The sequence below is a fragment of the Macrobrachium nipponense genome, chromosome 4, assembly GCF_015104395.2.
Source record: "Macrobrachium nipponense isolate FS-2020 chromosome 4, ASM1510439v2, whole genome shotgun sequence".
In the NCBI taxonomy this organism is placed as follows: Eukaryota; Metazoa; Arthropoda; class Malacostraca; order Decapoda; family Palaemonidae; genus Macrobrachium; species Macrobrachium nipponense.
In genome coordinates this window covers 63,514,217-63,521,716 of record NC_061100.1, presented here as the reverse complement: position 1 = coordinate 63,521,716, position 7,500 = coordinate 63,514,217, and the positions used below count along the sequence as shown (strand labels likewise).

Genomic DNA, 7,500 nt, shown 5'->3' with positions numbered 1-7,500 from the left:
CATCTTGTATTAGAAATGGCCGCCTTGGACGACCTGTTTTGTTGAATTTCTTCATAACTAGAACAGATATCGAGAAGGTTTAAGTGCCTATACCTACATTCTTGGGGCCAAGGAATCCAGCGTTACCAGAAAGGCTCATGAATAAGTGGTAGCCATTTTTAAATTCAAGATGCTGTCACCAAAAACCTAATTTTTACAAAATCTGGTAGAGATTAGAGACACCAAATCAGTTAAGGACATTATAAATATTTTCCATGGTTTAGAAATATAATGATGGCACCAAATACTTAAAAATATGTGGTTGGCATATTGAAATAAAAATATCCACAAACCAAATGGGAGATGCAAGGACATCAGCGTATATTTATTGCAGGTACCAATAGTACGATATACTACAAATAGGTTCAATTCTAGGGAAATTAAGGCCAACATACGTCTTTAATATTGTGTACCCTAAAAAGTAACTAAATAATATTAATGCAAAAATTCCTGATAGTTTATAAGAATAAATGTAATGAAGGTACAGTGGTAATATATTATAGAAGCATCAATTGAAGTAAAGCAAAGACTGGACAACAAATTATATGAAGATATGTTGATAAACTAGAATTGACGTTGATTAAAACTGGTTGAACTAGCTTGGATATTAGTGTTTACATGGCCATGCAAAAAAAAGTTAACAAATATGGGGGAGTCATCTGATAAACAAATCTAATCCAAAACAAGGATGATGAATTACTTTATTTACTTCACACTTTCATATGATTGTTCTAATCTTTGCTGCATTCTCCATCAAATGCACAAAGTGAAGTACACGAAAGCCCAGACCTCTTACACTTGATTAGTTCATGACAGGTTTTTCAGTCTCTGGGAGTGTTGTCCAAAGCAGTTTGAATTGACTAGCAGATGTTTTTTGCCAACCCCAATCAGTTGGATGTGCTGGTCCCAGCACAATACTCCTTTGAACACTGCATGCCTAACATGTTGCACTAAAGCATGTGTAGATGGGATCAAGTCAAGCGCTCTGCCTTTCTGTGCATACATTTTCTTTCGTCCATTGTTAATATTATCCTCAGTACTAGTGTGATAATTTAACAAAATTACAAACCTTTCTATTATGTTCATACAGTTCTCTGTTGTCAGTAGATTTTCACGACATAGTTGAGAGAGGGCATCTGTGAGCTCTGGATGTGATTCCCATACAGTCCATGCAGTCATTTTACCATACCCATTTAATGCTGACACCTGTTCAGACCAAGACTATTGGCTATGTCGTGTGCAGGGATGAATCGCATGCTCTTTCCAGCTCCCAATTGTATCCATATCTGAACAGAAAGTTTCTGGGAAGCAGTAACTGCAAGCACCACAACATCTGTATCCACAGTTCGGATAAGGATTCTACAATGGCCTCGTTGTACTGCATCAGCAGCATGTAGGAACATATGATTGTCTGCCTCTTCTTGGGTGCAAGGGACAAGCAATTTCAAATTTGTACATGGTGGAGATATAAGAACGTCTTTTTCAAGTGTAACTATTAACTCCTTTCTCTGGCCATCAAATGATTCGACTATCTTCTTGGAAAGAAAGTTGAAAAGTTATATTTTTTCTCGTTTACTGTAAGAAAATTCTGCCCTTGTCCAAGAATTGTTACAGAGTTACTCACTCGCTGATGTACATCTTTACCACAGTTTTCTCAAGTTATGTTTTATTCAGACTTTAAGGCAGGTAACGATCCCAAACAAGGCCAATCCGTGTTGCAAATTTGTACAGTGAAAACACAAGGAATAAATAGTTCCTTGGAATATTGTTCAATTGACCAATTGTTGCTACATCAATTATTACACATGTGACCCCAGGACATTGATAATTTGTTGGTTTAATTTCCTCAAGACAGTCCAAAAGATCTCTCTTTGTCCCTTGTCGGAGCTTGCCTCTCTTGGACAAATATGGAGGGTGGGGCTTATTTTCGTGATAGGAAAAGTCATCCACACTTCCCTGATGTGTTGACAGGCAATGTAGAAGCAGTAAAACAGATGTACACCATCCTTAGTGAAGATACTACCAGTTACTTGTTTATTGGCTGATTGCTTACTGTTGAACTGCCAAACAGCTGCAACCTGTTACAGGGAATGATGTCAGTCAATGGCTTCTGGCAATCCATAAATCTCTCTTATATAAATGATTCTAAACCTTTCCAATTTTCATCACATTCTGTACACTATGAGTGACTGATGCACCAGCAATGTCCTTTGTGTCAAGGACCAGAAGATCAGATGTTTCTTCCAGAAGTGGGTTGCTTAACTCCTCAATAACTGACAGAAGAGATCCGATGTTTTCCTCGAATGTCTGTGTGGATTTATATTGATCATGGATCAATGATTTAGTTTTGCTGTTATGCTGTTCATCAGCCTTCTCAAATTCATCTATAGCTCTGAAGATCTCTGAACCTGTGACCATCCATCTCTGCAGAGCATGGGGATTGCCAAATAACCCCACAGCTCCCCCATCTCCCTTTATACAAGCATTATTATATACATGTGTGTGATCTGTAGCAATGGAGGAAAATTTATGCTCTCTTTTGTATTGTGAACATGCTAAGTCGGAACCCTTCCAAAACCTTATGGTGAATCTTTTGTAAATTCAGCATATCCAATAAATGGACTGGGAGCCACCTTGCATAGGATGTGTGATCAAGATACAAAGAACCAGGGAAGAAGCCCCAAAGAGTATCCTAAGTACATTTCAAAGTCAGCCTCCCTCAATGAATGCACAAAGGTCATGATACTTTTCTCTAGTTCCAATGTAAGGATCCAATACTGGAATTGAGGGTGTTCCTTTGTCCTTTTTTCATACTACTCGGTAAATGTTAAAATCTCGGTCATAGCCTCTTTTACATAGTCATTGTATGCCCGATTTTGAAGTATGTACATACAGGACTGCAGCTGTCACCTGATGTGCATTATATGTATATGCAACATGTACAGCTCGCAGAAAGGAATCTGTTGTTCCTGCTGAAGCAATATTGACTTGTCTAATGCCTCTATCCAGCCACTGCCAGATAACCATTCTCTTTCCCTCTTCAGTGCAGCCATTGCAACATGAAGTCTTCCAAACAAAAGTACATATTTTTCCTTACCATATTTCTCTGGCCATTTCCACTGAATCCCTTTTTCAATGGCAAATACGGGCTGATCAAGTGCAACAGGCGTTTGACCACGATTGAGATGTTGCACAGCTTTCTAATGTCATTCATCCAGTGTTTTCTCATGGCCAGAGTGTGTGCACTTTTGTGGAAAGGTGGCATCAGAGCTGTTACAGATGCTGGCCGAGTAGATTGAGGCAACCCGGTTAGCATGGTAAGCTGACCAAGAAAGGTTCTTTGGGTAGGAAGTTTCAGAATTGTTTTCAATATGCTTTTTTACATGCTGAAGCCGTTCATTTTCATTGTGGTTGGACTCCATCCCTAGCACAAGCGACTTTAGGTCAACATTCAGAACTGCTGATCCTTACACACTTTTTTGAACAGTGGTAAACTTGTGTAGTATAAAGATATACACCACATATTAATGAACATCTAATAGTGATATCTGCTCTATTTTGAAGAAGTTCGACAAAACAGTTCTGCCATGGCAGCCATATTGAATGCATGATGGCAGCCACACAGGGCATATTTTGGGGTAGCCCCTTGACTAAAAATATTTGTATTGTAGTATTCTAACTGTGTACCAAACTTCATGCTTTTAAGGGTAAAGGACCAATTAACCAAAATTCTGAAGCTAAGCTGCCCGACTAATATGAAACTAACCAGTTTTGCTGTTAACTAAACATATTCCATCAAAAAAAACATTTATTGAAAAACTGAATTTACATTACTACGAAAAATTATTTTGATTTTCTCTCTCTCTCTCTCTCTCTCTCTCTCTCTCTCTCTCTCTCTCTCTCTCTCTCTCTCTCTCTCTATATATATATATATATATATATATATATATATATATATATATATATATATATATATATATATATATATATATAATATATATATATATATATATATATATATATATATATATATATATATATATATATATGTAAGTGATTACATAATAAAATATGGAATGTTATTCCATATATATAAAAACTAAAACTAAAGAGGTCAACCAAATTGCTTGCAGGAATGTGATCAGACAGAGACGATAAAGTAGCTATTACAATAAAGAGCTAAGATGACATGCCGTCATCTGTGGTCCTTTATTTGTTTTGAAAACATTAGTCCAAGCTTCCTGCTTGAGACAACTACTCCGACCTATAATTCAAACGGCCTACGTGATTTCTAATGTGTCTCATTTGTATGTATGTTCATATGTTCGAGCTACTGTCTGTTCCTTTATGACTTGTAACCAAGATGGTAGTTAGAACAGAGTGGAATTAGCCATCATCGTTGGCAGAAGCGATCAAACCATCGTCATTGGCAGACCTGTACAATCCTATTTGATCTTCATCATGTAATCTCAGAGAATAGAACTATTTTTTATACTTCGTGTTTTCTACTAGAAACCTCACATCAGAAAAGATATCATCATGAGTTTAACACATTGTCGTCATAACCACTTCGTAAGTTATCAGCAAACCCCAAGACACTCCAATGAGTATGGAAGTGCATAACCAACCGACTTAGCGTAAGATCGCAAGTCTAACATTACCTCATAGGGCGCCTTATTATACAAGGCAACAGCCCTATTATTGGTGGCAGACTACTACAAGAACTCTACAACGTCTTCCGAAGAAAACCCAGAATAATGAATAATGTATCATATCAGAAGTCAACGACGACGAAAGCAACAGATTCTTCAAGCAACTTAGTATCATCGTTTAGTGAGCGACTTCAGAAAACAACAAAAACTCTTCAACGTCTTCCGAAGAATAATGAATAATGTATCATATCAGAAATCAACGACGACGAAAGCAAGAGATTCTTCAAGCAACTTAGTATCATCGTTTAGTGAGCGATTTCAACAGTACATAACTTCAAGAAACAGACCGAACACGTCTTCAGCATCGGATCTTCAAAGGACACAAATCATCCAAACAACGCGCACGGGGGAAACTCAAGCCAAAAAACCAGGTCATCCACTAAACAGAGAAGGAGGGCCAAGGGCACATCGTTATCGGAACACCGTGACTTCCCACAAAATCAAGCTAAGTACTTTTTTTTTATTCATTTGGAGTAACTAAGTGTTTCCTTTACAGGTCGAATTTTCGTTATTCCTGTGGCTGAAGTTATGAGACATTCTTAATCTTACTTTTTTACAGAAATTATCTACATCATTGAGATTTCGCTACTGCGAGTTTTTATCTTTGAGTTTCTGTTTCCAGAAGTTCTACTGAAATATCCTAATCATATACTGTGGTAATTTTATCATTTTGGGTGATTATTAATCCTTTACGTAACAAATCATATTAAACAGTGAATATGAGTTTACGCAGTGGACGTCTGTATTTATACAGATGCATGGATAGGGTCGTTAGGCATCGTAGTGATTAGAAAACACACAAAAACAAGTGGAACACCTGTACAAATCTGGATAAATTAGAGGTAACACTATTTTGGGTCAAACAATAAAAGCTCCTTTGCAAAGTCCTGATCGCAGTTTCAGCCTTTAGTTATGCGTAAAAAATTGAACCTCAATGACTCAACTTAACTTTAAAAATATGGCTGGATTGCAAGGAAGAACATGTCTGTAAAAAACTTTCATTAGGCTAAATGCGCTGACCAGGATCCCTCACTATTTCAGATTTTAGCAAAGAAGGAAGTAAACAACAGCAAGTACACGATAATGCAGTAGAGATAACTTGTTTTAATAGTAATCACTCAATTCTTTATAGTTCAAGTCATTCATACGTTCGTTGCTTTATACGTAACCAACAACAGAATGCTAAAAACACACAATACGTTGCCGATGGTAATAAAGAGAAGAATCCTAATTATTATAAAGAGTAATAGGTAAACAGTAGCCCTAAAAAAAAATCAGAAACAAACAAATCGTGCTTAAGCAAACTTGGTTACTGTGTCATCTAGTCAACGGTCAGGGTCAGTTAAATCTGCCGAGTGTTCAAAGCATAGTACATTCCACACAATAAGCGACTCTAGCAAGCAGGGAAAAACGATGTTGGATCATTTATGCCATACCTTTTTTTTCATGCCAATACCTGTTTGAATTAAAAAGGAATTTTCCTATGAATCACACGACCGTATCAAGTAATCAGAGCAGGTTCTCGTAATTTTAATACAATAATTTATTATAATAGTGGTGGATTAAGCCTGACTGTACTCGCCGTAAAAATTAGAATATCTTGTTTTTATGCCTTTAGTCCACGTAATATCCTGTATTTACGGACTCACCGTCTGTTGTTCGAACTTCCCTATTGAGAAGTCCGGATAAGCGAGCGCTTACAGATACCTCCATAGTTATAAAAAACATTGATCTGTATCTAGTGTAATTGTAAGATATCCATATAGGGGTATACAAAACATTATCTTACCTCCTGCAAAATAAGGCGTGTTTATCAAAGGAAAATTCTATAAACCTCCTAACATATTAAAATCCGTTTTGAACAAAAAGAGACAGTTAATCAAATAACTTATATAGAAGAACCAATCATTTGTCTCATAAATCGTGATATTGTTCAACGACCCAACAGAATTCTCCCACAACCGCAGTTGCAGTTTGCATGCAAAATCTCGAGACGCATGCACCCTCGAATGTCTTAGTGCATGATAAAAGACTTTGCTGGGATCTGAAATTTTAATCCTTCCCGACACTCTGAAATATAACGATTTCCGCGAACAAAGCCCTAGACACGGTTGACTCGCAGCAACAAGTTAAATTCTAGTTGATCCACAAACCCTATACATATTGTGGAATACGGAAGTTATAAATATCGCATTTTTTATTGTTGCTAAAATTTAATCACGCCCAACCAGTCGTAGATGAATCTCTCTTATACACTATCTAAAGTAATATCCGAAAAGTCATTCAAGCAGAGGTGATTCAGCAGAAATTTTTTTTTATCTTTCATCTGAATACCAGGATGTTTCTCCACTAGCGAGTTATCTCAGGGGGAATCGGATGTCATCGAACACAAAATACGGTTCTAAGGACAAACATAAAGCTATACGTACCTCGTTATAGACTCCCATGAAATTCAAAATAGAGATAAATGACAAAGTTGAAAAATGTTAGTAATAGGAGTCATTAGGAAATCAAATAGCCCATATAATTTTTCCCTCAAACGTCATGCCATAAAAGATCGGACTTGGCGTATCTGCATAGATTTCTGTCGCTTAAACGAGGAAACGATTCCCGATTGTTTTCCAGTGCCATGGACCGACGATATCTGATCTTTGTTTGGTTAGAATAAATTTTTCACCAGCTTGGACTTACTTAAAGGCTTTCACCAGATACCATTACCTAAGTGATTGTACCTCATACACCGTTTTCA

The 7,500-nt window shown here is 36.9% G+C and overlaps 1 protein-coding gene across 5 annotated transcripts in view; it reads left to right on the top strand.

Moving 5' to 3' along the window:
* The window catches only part of LOC135210937 (nephrin-like), an 845,298-nt gene that overhangs the window by 572,618 nt on the left and 265,180 nt on the right, over nucleotides 1-7,500 (top strand). The window lies entirely within an intron of this gene.